This window comes from Callospermophilus lateralis, unplaced genomic scaffold (assembly GCF_048772815.1).
Source record: "Callospermophilus lateralis isolate mCalLat2 unplaced genomic scaffold, mCalLat2.hap1 Scaffold_64, whole genome shotgun sequence".
NCBI classification, from domain to species: Eukaryota; Metazoa; Chordata; class Mammalia; order Rodentia; family Sciuridae; genus Callospermophilus; species Callospermophilus lateralis.
Genome location: NW_027514767.1, coordinates 977,474 through 991,956, shown reverse-complemented (window position 1 = coordinate 991,956; position 14,483 = coordinate 977,474). Strand labels below are relative to the sequence as shown.

Genomic DNA, 14,483 nt, shown 5'->3' with positions numbered 1-14,483 from the left:
CACAGCACGTCTGAGCAAAGCGTGGAGCATTAGATCTAGAGCCAATCTGATCTGCAACCCTCCCTTCTCGGAGTCCTTGTTTCCTAGCTCTACCTCCAAATGGAAATGTCAGGGACGGAAAAAGGCCTATTTGATCATTACTGTGTCCATTCTGGGCAGCTCAGAGGTCATCCCTACAGTCAGGTTCCAGGGCTTTGCAGAATGCAGTTCTAATCGTCTCAAACATGGCTTCCTTCACTTGGAGAGACTATTCCATGGTTAGCCTTTCAGTTTGGGCCCCAGAAGTAGTGTTGCCCGAGCAGCAGGGACATCCCAGCACCCCGGGGAGAGGGAAGCGAGCTGGGAGCAAACACCCTACAGCATGTACGTCGCCCTTTCCAAACACACACCCAGCCGCCAGCCGGCCCTCTGCCGGCCCAGGCGGCGACACTGGAAGAGAACCCGCGGCGGCCCAGCCCCAGGGACGCCGCTGCGGCAGGGTGTCGGCGGCGCGGGGGCCTCGCCCACCGCCTGGGAGGGCTCATGGCGCCCGGGTCCTGCTGGCCAGGGAGGCCGCAGGCTAACTCGCGGGGGTCCGAGGGTCCGAGGCGGCATCGCGAACAAAGCGCGCTCCAGGTGGCCGCTGCATGGCGCCGAGTGCCACTGACCCCACGGCTCCACCGCGCGTCCTGGCCGGCGGCCGCCTCGGGGCGCGCGTCGCGGCAGAGAGGATCCCTTCGGCGACGGCTGTGACACCGGCTTCAGCCGGACCCCTGGGGTGGGCGACGCGATACCGGCGACGACGCGATACCGGCCCCCCGGAGGCCAGGACCCCACGTCAGCGCCAGGCGGACCAGCCGCGGGGGAGGGGAGGGCCGCAGGGGCGGCAGGTGGGGGGTGCTACCGACCTGTCGATCAGGAGCTTGTGGTCCCCCATCCAGGGGATGAGGTGTTGTCATTGCTCCTGGGCCAGGGCCCACTTGCCGTCCCAGAACAGCTTGCAGGCATAGCCGAACACCAGCAGCTCCAGTCAGCTCCAGTCGACTGCCCCCGCCGCTGGCGCCACCTGGCCCAGCCTCCTCCTTCGTGCCGCCTTTCCTCTCGGGCTTGGATCGGCCCCTGCCCACGCCATACATGACAGGTCCCCGGTGTCCTGGCCGGTCCTCTGCTGCTCCCCGCGACGTTCCCGATGGCTTGCCTGGCTTACCCCCTCAGTCAAAGGCACCGCATCCTGGCCACAACTTTAACACCGCCGCCATGGCGGGCCACAAAATGGAGGAAGCCCGACTTCCGGCAGGAGGGCCGCATTTCTGGCAAGGGTAGTAGCAGATTCGCAGGGGCCAGGAACCGTTTCAGCCGCTTGAAAATAGGTAGGCCTTCCTTTTCACTTTCCGACGCGCTGCCGCCGTGGGAGCTGCAGTGCTCAGGAGACCCACATTGTTTTCGTGTTAGCTGGAGGTGCACAGCAACATGACGAAAGCGCGGCGGGACACCGCGCGCCCGCTTCCGCTGCGGCTGGTGGGGCCTCGATGGCTTCTGGCGGGGGCCCTCCCAAGATGCCGCGCGTGACCACGGTGCCACCGGGTTTTGGGTCGCTTAGGGGTCTGGGTCCCAGGCACCCGCCTCGGAAGGTGCCCGAGGCTGGTGAGTGCCCCAGACCCTGGGGCCGCGTGCTGGGCAGCGCGTCTCCGACTGGCCCGTGGCCTCCCCACTTGGGGCACTGACCCAGCGCTTTTGGGTCGGAGGGTCAGGAGCTGGAGGGCGGGTAGACAGCCGGTTTTCGCCAGGACCAGGAGGCGAACATTCCCCTTTGTGTGCCTGGAGCCAAACCCACCCCCCCCCCCCGCGGGGGCGGGGACGTCTTCCTGCCAGGAACACGACAGCGAGGCCGGGCCCTCCCCGGGGTGGGCGGGTCCTGCGGTTTCCCGTGTCGCCCCTTGGCTCACGTTGGTGATGCTTGGAGGTAGCACCCTGGGGAGTGCAAGGGTACCCTTGCCGCCCGCGCTCGGGGGCTGCTCGGCCTGCCGGCCCCTCCCTGGTGCGAGGCCTCGCCAGGTGCAGCCCTGGGGCTGGAGGAGCGCCACTCACGCTCCGCGCAGCCTCAGGTGCTGGGCACCAACCGAAAACATGCCGACCAGCAGTACCCCTTTCTTGAAAATTCGCTGCACTATTTTAAATTACCACCATTATCAAAGGAAGGGTACTAAAGTCCATGGTATCTGTGGTTTTGATTTGAATTTCTATAGGGACTAATTATGTTGAGCTCTTTTCATGTGCCTGTGAGCCATTTGTATGCCTTTGGAGAAATTTATATTTATATCTTTTGCATATACTTTGATTAAACCATTATTTAATGGGTCATGAGTTCTTTATATATTCTAGACAGAAGTCTCTTAATAGATAGACTTAATAGAAATCTCTTAATAGGAGATATTTTGTCCTATTCTGTAGGTTGTCTTTTTACTTTCTTGCTGATGTCCTTTGAAACACAATTTTTTTTTTTTTTTTTGATGAAGTCCAATTATGTGTTTTTGCTTTTGTTGCTTGTGGTTTTGTTGGCATATCCAAGAAACCATTGCCCACTTAAAGGACACAGAGATTTTCACTTATAAGAGTTTTATAATTTTAACTCTAGCATTTAGGTCTTTAATCTATTTTGAGTTAATTCTTGTGTGTGATATGAGTTAGGAAACAATCTAACTAAATTATTATGCATGTGAATGTCCAGTTGTGCCAACATAGTTGTTGAAAACAAGTATTTTCTTACTGAATTGTCTCGGTACCCTTCTTGAAAATCAGATACCATAAACATGAAGGTGTTGTTCCTGTACACTCAGTTTTCTGTCATTGATCTATGTATTTTCGTCCTTACACCTATATCATACTGTCTTGCTTACTGTAGCTTTGTAATGGATTTGTAAAGTCATGGTATGAATCTTCCAACTTTGTACTTTTTAAAAATTTTTTATTCTATTCTCAGTCCCTGGGATTTTCATATAAATTATAGTTAGCTTGTCCATTTATACAAAAAGATTACCTGTGCTTTTGATAGAAATTATAGGTCTCTGTAGACTAGTTTAACAATAGTAGTCTTCCAACCTATGTATCTGAGGTGTCTTTATATTTATTTGGGTCTTTTGAAATTTGTTTCAACAATATTACTTTTCAGATGGAACTTTTCATCTCTTTTTTAAAACTTACACCTTTTATTTTTAGTTTTTGATGCTTTTACAAATGGCATTGTTTTCCTAATTTTATTTTTTGCTTCTTCATTGTAAATTCATTTATTGTATTAATCTTGTACCTGGCAACATTGATGAATTCATTTATTAATTCTAATAAATTTTTAATGGAATTTTAGAATTTTCTAGACAGAAAATATAGTTTTCCTTTTCAGTCTAGATGTCTTTTCTATAATTTGCTGTAAGCCCTAGCTAAAACCTCCAGTATAATGAATAGAAATAGTGAGAGGGGACATTCTTATCTTCTTCTTGATTTTAGGGAAAAAAGCATCCAATCTTTCACTATTAAATTTCATGTTTACTGTGGGTTTTTCATAGACACTGTTTAATCAGATTGTGAAAAGTTCCTAGATTGTCGATGGTCACAAGATGATCATGTGGTTTTTGTTCTTTGGTCTACTGATATGGTTTAGATCAGTAGATCTTTATTTACATTAATAGATTTTCAGTTGTTAAGCCAACCTTGCATTCCTAGAATAGATCCCACTTGAGCATGATGTATTATTCTTTTAACAATAGCTCAGTTTACTATTGTCTTAACAGAAGTTCTCAATACTAAACAACTTTTCTCTCTTTTTTTTTTTTTTTTTTGTTTTTTTGTGATGCTGGGGATTGAACTCTGGGCCTTCACCAAATGACTTTTAAAAATTTTTTATCTTCGGTCAGATGAGAATGATTATGCATACAGTTCAGCAACCCAAAGTATGCTCAGTGACAGCTGGAAGACATCTGTAAATATTTGTGGATTGATTAAAACTCCTGGAGTTTGGGACCCTTTTGTGAAGAGTTATGTAGAGGTAAGTAGACTTTTCATAAAATTGTATTGTTTTTATTTTTGTCTTAAGCCTATGCAGAGATTGCATGCCTAATTATCTTTATTGATCAGGAGGAAATTTAATGGAAAAATTGTAAATCTAACTAAATAAATAGAAAAAGAGTATGGCATATTTCTTTCTTGGTCTAAATAATTTGGGTTTTCTTGTGGGGAGGAGGTGGTGGCAGGTACCAGGGATTGAACTCAGGGACACTTAACCACTGAGCCACATCCCCAGTTCTTTTTTGTATTTAGAGACAGGGTCTCACTGAATTGCTAACACCTCGCTTTTGCTGAGGCTGGCTTTGAACTCTGTCCTGCCTCAGCCTCCCAAGCTGCTGGGATTGCTGGTGTGCATCACTGCACCTGGCATTTTGTTTATTAATAAGCTGTTGATGTTACTTTTTTTTTCATTACTGGATAAACTGTCTGGGCCTTCACCAAATGACTGATCACCAAATGGTGATCAAGATGAAACCTGAAAGATAGCCAAATATCTACAAAGTAAATAACAATATAATTGTAAGTGTCTGTTCTGTATTATTCTTGTTGAGCTTAAAAGCTGAAAGATCTTTTATGATTTGGTGGGATATAAAAAGAAGTGAACAAAAAAATCTGAAACTAGGTCACAATATATGAGATGAAGAATAATGGCTTTTAGAAAGTTTATGAAGATCCTCTATCATCTCACAGTCATTGTAAAAAGGCCATTTGTGGGCAGTGGTTATAGCTCCGTGGTAGAGTGCTTGCTCAGCATGTGTGAGGTACTGGGTTCGATCCTCAGCACCACATTTAAAAAAAATAGTAAATATATAAAATAATGGTATTGTGTAAAATACTTTTTAAAAAATATATTTTTTAAAAAAGTCATTTGTCAGAGGGCTTTGATACTGAACAATTGGAATAAACTTTCAAAATAAATCATTCTTTGAAAGTTTGAGTACTTAAAGTGCTGAACATGAAAAGATGGAAACAAAATGGAAGAAGCTATAATTGTTATGCACTCTTTTGTGACTGAAGTTATAAATGGGGCACTGAGGTTAGTAAGCATCATATTTTAGTCATTAATATTTTTGCTATTAAGCTGGGTGAGGTGGGATTACACTCCTGTAATTCCAGCAGCTGGGGAGGCTGAGGCAGGAGGATCACAAGTTCAAAGCAGCCTCAGCAAAAGTGAGGTGTGAAGCAGAGACAGGTGAGACCCTGTCTCTAAATAAAATACAAAATAGGGATGGGGATGTGTCTCAGTGGTCGAGTTCCCCTGAGTTCAATCCCTGTCCCCCCACCCTCAAATTATATATATTCTCGCTTTGAGGACATGAATTTCTTATAGGAATAGTTCTTATGTTGAAATTACTATTTTTTTTTTCAGTAACAAAATAGCACAAGGAAAAATGAACTTTATAGTCCTCTATTTTAAGGTGATTTTTTTTCATAGATGATGTAACATATATGCTAGTGGAAGCATGTTCCTTCTGTGGTACTCTTTGTCAATTTTGTACTCAGCAATGAAGTTGTGTATTATCTTTTGTATCTTTTAAAATTCAGCTAAGATATTATAACTTATTTTATATAGATGTTGGAATTCTATGGTGATCAAGATGAAGCCTGAAAGATACTTACTAATTATGCTTATGATGAAAAGTTCCCATCAAATCCGAATGCCCATATATACTTATACAATTTTCTAAAGAAGGAAAAGGCACCAAGAGCGAAACTGTTAAGTGTGCTTAAGGTATAGATTTTTTATTTCACTATTTGAACAGTTTTGGAGGTTTATGTTCAAACATTTCGAGGTTATTGTTTTCTAACTTTTTATATTATAGCACTCTTAGAAAATGACATTGTATGAATAGTATGCTAAGGTATACAGAGAAAGTTGCTCCCTCTTCAGGCTCTAAGAAGACACTCTAATTCTACTGAGGAGAGAGGATCTGTGTTTTAGAAACCCTTTGCCACTCTGGTTGGAGAATTCTGCATTTTTTTTTAAAATCAACAATTGAAATTTAACTTATATATAGTAAGTGTACTTATTGCAAGCATATGCTTGGATATGTTTTAACATATATCCATGTCACTTTCATAATAATATGATATAAAGCATTGCTGTCACTCCCAAAAGTTCTTTATTTCACAACCCATTACCCACATATTCCTGCCTTCAGGCAGTCACTGGTCTGCTTTTTGAAATCATGGATTAATTTTATCTTTTCTGGATTTTCATATGAATGTAATCTTAGTTTTATACTTTTTTTTGTTTGTGGGGGGTGTCTGGCTGCTCTTACTCAGCATGTTATTGAGTTTTTGCTATGATGTTGTTTTAGCAATTTATTAATGCTGAGTAATACTTCATTTTTATACATTAAATTTTTGATGAACATTTGGCTTTTTGACTGTTATGAATAATGTTGCTAAGAACATTCGTGTATTTCTGTGAGTGCACATATATTTTTGTTTTTCTTGGGTAGCTGTGTAATTGCTGAGTAAGGAAAATAGATATTTAACTTCTTAAGAAACCATCAGCTGTTTTTTGAAGTGATTGATTGTACCATTAACATTCCCACCATCTATGTTTCAGAGTTCAGCTTCTCTACATCCTGTCCAATGTTCGATATTGTTTGATATTCTATATTTTTGGGGGGTTGTAGTCATTTTAGTTATGTCTGTTTTACATTTCTACCAGCAATACATGAGGTTTTCAGTTTTTCTACATTGTTGCCAACTCTTAACTTTTTTTCATTTTGATAGTAGCTATTCTAGTAGTATTGTATTCCAGTAGTGTGGTGTCTCATAATAATGGCTTGTGATGCTAGGACATCTTTTTATGGCCATTTATCATCTTTGTAGAGATGTCTATTCCAAGTATTCAAGTCCTTTGCCCTTTTTTGAATTGGATTGTTTGGTTTTGGAGTATTGAATTGTAGAAATTTGTGTGTCAGGATTAAGCACAGGGCCTCAGATAGACTACGGGTGCTGTAAACTGCACCCCCATCTCCTATAGTAGTCCTTTATATATTTAGTGGTCAGTTTTTAATCTGCTGTTTTAGAGGAGAAAGAAGAAAGGTTCTTTTCAGCCTATACAGATGACTAACAGAAATTCTTATCTGTTAGTCTTCTTTTAAAAGTCGATTAGGAAATCAATAGGGTGAACATTTATTCTTAAGACAAGATAGACTTAGGGAGAAATGCTGTTTTCCTTTTGAGAAGTACAGTATTGGGATCTAAGAGCTCAAATTGTTGGGTTTAATAGCAGATTGGGTATGACAAAAGAGAGGGTTAGTGTAATGTGTAGAAAATGCAGCCTAAAGGACAGAGCAAAAAGGGTGGAGAGTGCAAAAAAGATTGTATTGGGGGCTGGGTTTGTGGCTCTGTGGTAGAGTGCTTGCCTAGCATAAATGAGGCACTGGGTTCAATTTTCAGCACCACATAAATATAAAATAAAGACATTGTGCCAACCTATAACTAAAAACACTAAAAAATAAAAATTAAAAAAAAAAAGATTGTATTGGGGACTTGGTGGAAACGTCTGATACCTTTAATTGGAGTTTTGGAGGAGGCAGAAAATGGGACAAAAACAAATAATAATAAAAATATATATGTATTTGAACAGTTAATGGCTAAGAATTTTCTAAAGTTGATGGAGAAATTTTTTAAAAAAATATATTTATTTATTTTGTTATATATGACAGCAGAATGCATTTTAATTCATATTACACATATAAAGCAGGATTTTCATGTCTCTGGTTGTACACAAAGTAGAGTCACACCATTTGTGTCTTCATACATGTACTTAGGGTAATGATGTCCATCTTATCCCTCTGCCTTTTTTATCCCCATACTCCCTCCCTTTCCTTCCCCTCCCCTTGCCCTATCTAAAGTCCCTCCATTCCTCCCATGCTCCCCCCACCTCTTCCTATTGTGGATCAACATCCTCATATCAAAGAAAACATTTGGCATTTGTTTTTCTGAGATTGGCTTACTTCACTTAGCATGATGTTCTCCAACTCCATCCATTTACCTGAAAATGCCATGATTTTATTCTCTCTTAATGCTGAGTGATATTCCATTGTGTGTGTGTGTGTGTGTGTGTGTGTGTGTGTGTGTGTATACCACATTTTCTTTATCCATTCATCTACTGAAGGGCATTTAGCTTGGTTCCACAATGTAGCTAATTGTGAATTGTGCTACTATAAACATTGATGTGACTGTGTCTCTATAGTATACTGTAATCGGAGTCTTGGAAAAGGCAGGGTATAAACCAGAGTGGGATATAGCTGGGTCAAATGGTGGTTTCATTTCCAGTTTTCCTAGGAATCTTTCTGATGGAGAAATTTTATAATTCTGATGGTCTTTTATTTGATCTGAGTACTGGTCACCTGGGTGTGTTAAATTTTGTGATGATTTATTCAATGTCATAGGACTTAAACCTTTCTAGTACATATATTTCAATTAAAAAGTTAAAACTAAGTGACTTGAGCCGTAACCAATGTGATTTTGGTAGGAACCAAGTTTTAATAATATTCTCTGATACTGGTATGTTGATCTTTATTATTGAACCTGGTTGATTGATTTTTTACAAATCATTAAGAGAAGTTAACAAACTATTTTTTTGGGGGGAATTATTTCATTTTAAGTTCAAAGTACTTTGGAAAGTAGACAATGAATTTGTTTAGTATTATGTGTATTGAAATGAGAAAAATTTAAAATTTTGGGGTTTTGTATATTCATAAAAATAGTCCTTGTTTTCAGAGAGGAAAACCTTTAAATTTGTTCCTGTTGTGTAGAAGAATTGTTAAATTGTGGGCTGGGGTTGTGGCTCAAATGATAGAGTGCTTGCCTAGCATGTGTGAGGCACTGGGATTAATCCTCAGCACCACATAAAAAAAGATATTGTATCCACCTAAAACAAAAAATAAATACTTTAAAAAAATTGTTAAATTGTTTACCCAAATAACTTTAGGGTACTGTGTTCCTAAATCCAGTCTCCCAAATTGTTGCCCCTTTTTGAATTTTTGTTTTATGTATTATATAAAGGCATTTCACAATATCTTATATGTAATGTGTATATAAAACTTTTAATCTGTGATCTCTTCTGATTGGTATTTTCTGTGTGATTTCTCCGCCCCCCCTGCCCCCAGTCCTTGCTTCTGAAAATAAATTATTTTAAGTGTGGTAAATATTGTAGCTATGTATAAGATGCAAATTAAGAATTCTCCCCATCTGTTTTCTCCGATAATCTTGTCTATCATGTTAGCAGCATTTTTATTTTAAAAAATTCTTTACAGAGAATACTTTTTATACCCAAGTTAAAATTGGATCAAAGCAAAATATCTTTTAAATCCTTGAATAACTTACTGAGAGTATATTAACCAATGAGAGCTTTATTTGAACATAAGCTGAAATTTGAGAAATGTCTTTGTATAAATTACAAGATTTTTTTTTCCAGAATTTGTATCAGATTGTACCCTCACATAGACTGATGTTAGAATTCCATTTGTTACTTAGAAAATCAAGTAAACAAGTTTTTGTTTTATGCCTCTTTGTACAGATAAGCTATAGTCAAGGAATTAACCAACTATGTCCCAGTGGCCAAATTGACCTCATGCATGTATTTGTAAATCAAGTTCCATTAGAACTTATTTATTTATGTATTTTCTATAGCTGCTTTTGCACCATAATGGCAGAACTAGTGGTTGTAATAGAGACTAGTATATCTAGAATATTTATTATCTGACCCTTTACAGAAGTTTGACTACTCCTGCTATAGAACATCAGTTCCCAATTGGAAAAAGAAAATTGCCTTCAAGTTATGTAATTTCACTTTGTTTTAATGCCTCCTGGGCTTCAGTATAGAAAATAACATGCTTCTTAAATGAAAATCAGTCCACTAATCCAAATAAATCGGTGCAAAGATTGCATCGGTTTTTTACCTAAGGAAAGAGAAGTTCCAAAGATGGGAAAATAGGGAAGGGACTTTAACTCATGTTCTCCATAGTATATGAATTAGTGCATATAATCAATATAGGGATCAAACTGAACACTTGGACCTCATTAGCATGTTTGATATTATTGAGCGTTCTTCTGATTTATTTCAGGAATATGAGCATAATGAATTGTTTTAAACCATTAACCAAACTAGAAGGCTTACATAATTCATTTTGATCAGCTGTACATACCTTTTTAGCTTTATGCACTTCTTCAATCAATACCTTATTTAAACCTGAACTGTTATGAATGTTGCAGAAAAAGAAGAACTCCGTAAATTGGGGTTGAAAGTATTGTTTGGAGTCCTGGATTTTGCTGGATGCACTAAGAACATAACTGCATGGAAGTATTTGGCTAGATATCTGAGACAGCTCTTAATGGAGTGAGTAATAAACACAGCATTTATTTGCTTGTACTTTTGGATTTCTTCAGCTCTTTTCTTCTGAATGTCAGAAGCTAGAAAATGCAAAGTCACAAACTTAACATACAACAATTCTTTCCAGATACTGTGTACTATCAAATACTACATCTTGTAAGTCCATTGTGAGCTGGATATGTAAAAGTTTACCTATTTTTTGGCAGAATAAAGGATATCACAAAATTGTTTATATATTAATTTTAGTTGTATAAGGTACCCAGGGTAAGTGGAAACTTGTTTCAGACTTAAACTGATCTTGGGGGAAAAATGTATATCTTAGTCTATTTGGGTTTCTGTAACAAAATATCATAATTTGGGTGGCTTTTACATAACAAATTTATTTTCACAAGTTCTGGAGGCTAGGAAGTCCAAAGTGAAGGTACCAGCAGATTCATTGTCTGATAAAGAACAAGATTCTCAGTTCATAGAGGGTTCCTTCTATGGTGGAAGGGAGCAAGGCAATTGCCTGGGGCTTCTCTTAAAAGATCACTAATTTAGGTCATGATTCATCTCCTCATGTCCTAATTATTTCCAGTGGTGATTAGGTTTTTTTTTTATATTTATTATTTTTTTAGTTATAGGTGTACACAATATCTTTATTTTTATGTGGTGCTAAGGATCGAACCCAGTGCCCCACGCATGCTAGGCAAACACTCTAACTCTGAGCCCAACCCCAGCCCGTGATTAGGTTTTAACATGAATTTTTGTGGAGGGTGGGCAAGCATTCAGATGGTACTCTCAATGTAAACTCCTTTCAAATATAAAGGACTGTTTAAACCCCTGCTAAACCATAGGGCTTTTTTTTTTTTTGCAGGGGAGGGGTTTGCCAGGGATTAAACTCAGGGGGCACTTGACCACTGAACCACATCCTCAGTCCTATTCTGTATATTATTTAGAGACAAAGTCTTTCATCCAGTTGCTTATTGCTATCCTCCTGCCTCAGCCTCTGAGCCGCTGGGATTATAGGGGTGCGTCACCACACCCCGCTACCATAGGGCTTTTGAAAGCCAAGAAACATAATGTTTGCTTTTTAAATTTCTAGAAGTTTTGCCACAGGAGACATACAGGTGCTAAATAAGTATATCCTCAAATTATTGATGAACATTTAGCATTGCTCTTCAGTTGTGAGATCCATGTATTTATGTATTTTATAATAATGTCATTTTAATTAAATTTTGGTAGCATATAATTTAAGGTTTTAAAGTAACTTTTAAATAATTATGATAGCATTTATTGAACATTTGCTGTGTACCAGATATTGTAAAAGGAGCTTTATGTGAAACCTGCTTCTGGACTAGTTTAGTCCTAATAACAATGTCATGAAATAAGTATCATTTTTATCCTAAAGGAAATTGAGAATCAGAGAGGTTAAGCAACCTGCTCAAGATCAATAGTAAATGGAATATCTGAAATTTTAAAAAAATTTACTTCAGAATCACTGCATCACTTTACTGTAATGAACTGGCTATTTAGTTAAGAGGAAATTAGTATGTGGAGATCAAAGAGAATTAAAAAGATTTTGATTTTATGTTATTGCTGATGTTAGTCTGGAAATAGCTTCCTATAGCTAAAATCAAATTCTAATGTACAGATTTGTCCCCATCACTGACCTTCCCTTTTGACATTTTTGTTTTTAGGAATCGTCTTGCATGGGTTCAAGAAGAATGGAATTCCAGGAAAAGCTGGTGGCCAACCTTTCACTTCAGCTACTTTTGGGCAAAAAGTGATTGGAAGGAAGATACAGATTTGACCTGTGAGAAAGCTTTTGTAGCTGGAATACTGCTAGGAAAAGGTACATTTTTTATTTCTTTTAATTTTATCTTTTGAATATGACCATTCTTTGATTGTAGACTTATCTAATGTGGTCCATAAGGATTCTGGATGCTCAAGAAATAATTGTTGAGCTGGGCGTGCATGCCTATAGTCCCAATGGCTCTGGAGGCTGAGACAGGAGGATTGCAAGTTCAAAGCCCTCCTCGGCAAAAGCGAGACACTAAGCAACTCAGTGAGGCCTTGTCTCTAAATAAAATACAAAAATAGGGATGAGTGATGAGTATCTGGCTCAGTGGTTGAATATTCCTGCATTCAATCAACAGTACCCCCTTAAACAACAACAACAAAAATAAAGAGTGGATCATGAGTTGGGAACTGGTAATGTGCTTATAAGGAATCCCCTAGGGTTAGAAACAGTGCTTTCATGTTGTTGATTGTGATTATTTCTCATGCTCTGACTTGGGTGTTGTCGGGGGCATTAAGATGCACTATGCAAGACTGTTTCACAATCACTGACTGCTTGGCTTTGTTGCATAGGTTTACTGAAACTGTCTACTAATCAAGAATGTTCTTTCATACCTCATTGTTCTTTAATAGATCTGTATTATATACACTTAAATGTTCTTGTAAGGAGAAAAATTCTCCTTAAGAATGCCTCCCATTAATTTGTCAAATAGTCTTCTTAAAAGGAATGAGAAATTGATTGTTTCTTTATGGAATATTTTGGCCAATAAAACTCGTACCGGCTTTGTACCACTGAAATATTAAAGTTAGCCAGTACTGAAATGAAACTGCTACAAAATGTACAGAAATGATGTGTTTGATGACAACTAGTAAGATATATTTTGCTAGGGAGTTTAAGGTGTCCTAAAGAGATTCTTCAGTTCACTTGTTATCTTCTTCTACTTTATGAATTTGGAGTCCAAAGACCTGGACTAACTTTCTCATTCTCTACTTGTCATGTGACTTAGGTCAAGCAATTAACCTTTGGGATTGTCCAAAGGAATTTGGACACTGGGATTGTCCTTTGTGAAATATCAAGTGAACATCACATCAAAGGGCTTTATGAATTCTGAAGTTGTCCAGGAATATCAGGTGTTGTTATGCCTGAAAATGGGCACATATCTCCTGTCTGGGTGTTAGTGTGGAGAGAGTGAATCTATTCAAAAGCTGAGCCTTTTTTCCCTCTTGTTCTGGTTATCATCATTACACCACAGTACTCAAATTCTGGTTGTGGTCTGCTTTTGCTTTGTGCTTAGAATGGGGTATGCTAGCTTTCTCCCCATTCTGTATGAGAAACCAGATGGGCCCCTCGCTCTGTGGAGGGACCTTTTCTGGTTGAAATTCAGCTATTTGGTTGCTTTGCTAGTTAAGCTCTCTAGTGGATTTACAAAGGAGGTGTATTTTGTAGTTTGTTTACCTTTTTCTGACTCTGATAATGCCTCTTTTGCTGACTTAGAAGCTAAAGTTGAGAGGGAAGTAGTACTAATTTGATCTTGGAGAATATTCCTTTAATGTACGAATATACATAATAATGTGTATATCACTATAGGGTTTGGGGAAAGAGAAGGAAAAAAGCTAAAATATATGCCTTAATTATAATGGATCAAAAACATCTTTGTGAAGTAATACATTTTATTGGTGGCAGCTCTTAGAATATGTGTGGGCCATACTGGTATATATAGAGTTGAAGCAAAAATTTCAAACTATACACATGTACTTTAAAAATTTGGATGATAAGTATTATAATTTTTTGCTCATTTTATTTTTTAGGTTGTAGATATTTTTGGTATATTTTAAAACAAGATCATCAAGTGTTAAAGAAGAAAATTAAGTGGATGAAGAAATCAGTGAATAAATACAGTATTGTAAATCCAGGAGTCTGATATTAAATTTTAGTTATTTCACAGTTGTAGCCACACTGTAGTAGCAGTAGATTGTTACTAAATGTATTTATTTGATAGTTTAAGAAAGTATGACTATAGAAAGTATTTATGACTATAGAAAGTATTTTTGTATTTCCTTTTACTGTAAGTTATAACTAGAAAAATAATGCCGCTGCCTTTGTTCCATGTAAATATATATACACAGACATATTTTTTTTTTGTAATTTAAAATAAAATGTTTTTTATGGAATGATTCTCCAAGTGAAAAAATAAATATGTTTAATTAGAGAATATAGCTCTGTAGCAGTTATTATTTGCAGATAACTTGCCTCTTGCTGTTATGTAATAAAATACAACTAGTGGTGCAAAATGAATTTTTGTATTTT

General features: G+C 38.5%; 1 pseudogene; it reads left to right on the top strand.

The window, feature by feature from the left end:
* Positions 1–1,168: 1,168 nt before the first annotated feature.
* LOC143388567 (TATA box-binding protein-associated factor RNA polymerase I subunit A-like) lies at positions 1,169–14,097 on the top strand (annotated as a pseudogene).
* The last annotated feature ends 386 nt before the right edge of the window (positions 14,098–14,483 follow it).